We start from the raw sequence: 2,915 nt of genomic DNA on the forward strand, positions 1-2,915 counted from the left end.
GACTTTGATTGTTGCAAATGGAAGCAAGTAGGAGCTATCACCCAGTCGCGCAATGGATCACTGATGCAGTTATGGCTTTTCTAGTATTAGATCTTCATCCAATTTTAGCCATTTTTGCAGCAGATTTTACAAAGCTCTGGTGTCCCTGCTACCAAATTCCATCTTGGTTCCATTTGACCCGAAAGCCAATTCCTCATCTGTACTAGGACATAAACATAATTATTGACCTACAAAGTACCCATGGTGGCACATGTGTATTACGATTGCAACCACATGCACAGTGGCTCCATTGTGTGAACATTGGCCGTTGCTTACAAACTTGAATTAGGTTCTTGAGATGACCAGGACTCATATGCATGCACAGAATAAAAACATTACTCCATTCCACCCAATATCAGCAGGTTTTTTTTCCTCAGAATCCGGTTCCTTGTATACTAACTACAGTACAAAAAATCAAATACTTATGATAAAATACAGTGCGCCGGTAATGGCTGCCTCTGATTTCAAGAAATGGACAAAGAAGTGTCACCCCACACTCAAGAAATCGTTGTGGTCAAAAGAATGCCATTAGAATCCAGAGGCGCTAAAAAAAAACACATAAACAAACATTCATAGTGCATCATGTATGTGTATGAGAAACTCAATAAATTTAAATTCTTTTGGTTAGTATAGTACCTAAAAATGAGTCTACTTTTTTTAGGAGTAGACAATCACGCTTTTGGGGGGAGTTGGAATTCCACCAATCAGGATTCTGTGTGCCTCTGGTCTTCCTCTCCACAATCAGTACCCAAAAAGGAAAGATAAAAAACCTCCAATGGTGCAATATCTTTTATTCACTGTACTAAAACATATAGGATGGGGATAAGGGTGGTCTCTCACCATATGAAGTGGTCTACAAAGTAGACAATAATAGCAGGTTTTAAAGATGGTTAAATTTGGGCGTCCCCGGAACCAGCCGTTCAACTCCACAGGTGATGTCCCAACCATCTCCCTCACAACAGACAAATCCTCCTTCCGACGCGTTTCGACACAAGCAGTGTCTTCATCAAGGCACTTGCTTGTGTCGAAACGCGTCGGCAGGAGGATTTGTCTGTTGTGAGGGAGACGGTTGGGACATCACCTGTGGAGTTGAACGGCTGGTTCCGGGGACGCCCAAATTTAACCATCTTTAAAACCTGCTATTATTGTCTACTTTGTAGACCACTTCATATGGTGAGAGACCAACCTTATCCCCGTTCTATATGTTTTAGTACAGTGAATAATAGATATTGCACCATTGGAGGTTTTTTATCTTTCCTTTTTGGGTACTGATTGTGGAGAGGAAGACCAGAGGCACACAGAATCCTGATTGGTGGAATTCCAACTCCCACCAAAAGCGTGATTGTCTACTCCTAAAAAAAGTAGACTCATTTTTAGGTACTATACTAACCAAAAGAATTTAAATTTATTGAGTTTCTCATACACATACATGATGCACTATGAATGTTTGTTTGTGTTTTTTTTGAGCGCCTCTGGATTCTAATGGCATTCTTTTGACCATAACTACAGTACATGATTATATTTTTAATAAATTCATTAAAAATAATGAATAGGGCAACCAAGCAAAAGGTGTTAGTTGTATATTGAAAATTGCCACGTTAAATAGGAGTACAAATGTCAACTTGGTTGAGGAGACAAAGGGCTACATGTAATTTCAGGAAGTGTGGGATTTCGTGCGACTAGATTTTTAAAGCGGCAAACATTTACATTCCAAATTCAACCTGGCTTTGCCTTGTATATGATCGCTGCTTTAAAAAAAATGGGCACACTCGCACAAAGTCCTCCGACAACTCAGAGGCTATGTATTTTAACCCTTTATATCTGTTTGAACATACAACATGGATAAATGAACTGCTACTGAATTTTCTAATAAGTAGAAAAAAATCAGAAAGTACTTTAAAAAAAAAAGTGAAACAAAACATAGTATGGGCAAAAGATCTGAACTTTACTTTTATCCTTCTCTTCCAATAGCATCTGGGAACAGTTGAGGAACACTTCTAAGTCTATTCCACAGAACTTAAAGCATCAATAATTCATGGTCCGAAACATGACTGAAAATAACAAATTCTGCACTCGAAAGGGTCCACATGAGCCCTAAAATATACTTGTATATTCTACCATACAGCGCATTAGTAAATAATACAAAATATCCGCAGGATACAATGCCGCCTCTTGTAACCAAACATACTGATAAATCATGACATATCCATATAATTCCCCTACACCAAGCAAAATGTCCCTTAATGTTGTCAGTGATGATAGATAGATAGATAGATAGATAGATAGATAGATAGATAGATAGATAGATAGATAGATAGATAGATAGATAGATAGAATGGAGGCCTGTCACTGACAACATTCAGGGATATATATATATATATATATATATATATACATACATACAAGCGTATGTACGTACGTATGTACATACATTCGTACATATACATATATAGATACTGTAGATTGATATTATTTAAAAAAATAAATCTAAGTAAATATTCGTTTTCCTTTATAATGAATTAGAACTGTGAGTCTTCCAAGACTGAAGAGGACATTTTTATTTTGTGTAATCTGATTAATTTTAAAGCTAAATTCAGAGGTTTTGGCTGCCAGGAAACAGAATAATCCTCTATAATTAATTATAATTAATTAATTATTATAATTAATTCAACAGCTCGTTATACTTGGATGGATAAAAATAAATTAAAAACATATATTTTAAGCAATTAAGCTACTGTACTGTACAGTATATTAAAGTTGGAAATTTGCAAAAATTAAAATTAAATTAAAACCATGTTCGATATATACTGTATGTGAAACATTTTATAAAAGAGAACAGTTTTGGTATTGTAAAAAAAACAGCTAAAAAAAAAAAA

The sequence above is a fragment of the Pseudophryne corroboree genome, chromosome 1 (genome assembly GCF_028390025.1).
Source record: "Pseudophryne corroboree isolate aPseCor3 chromosome 1, aPseCor3.hap2, whole genome shotgun sequence".
Taxonomy (NCBI): domain Eukaryota; kingdom Metazoa; phylum Chordata; class Amphibia; order Anura; family Myobatrachidae; genus Pseudophryne; species Pseudophryne corroboree.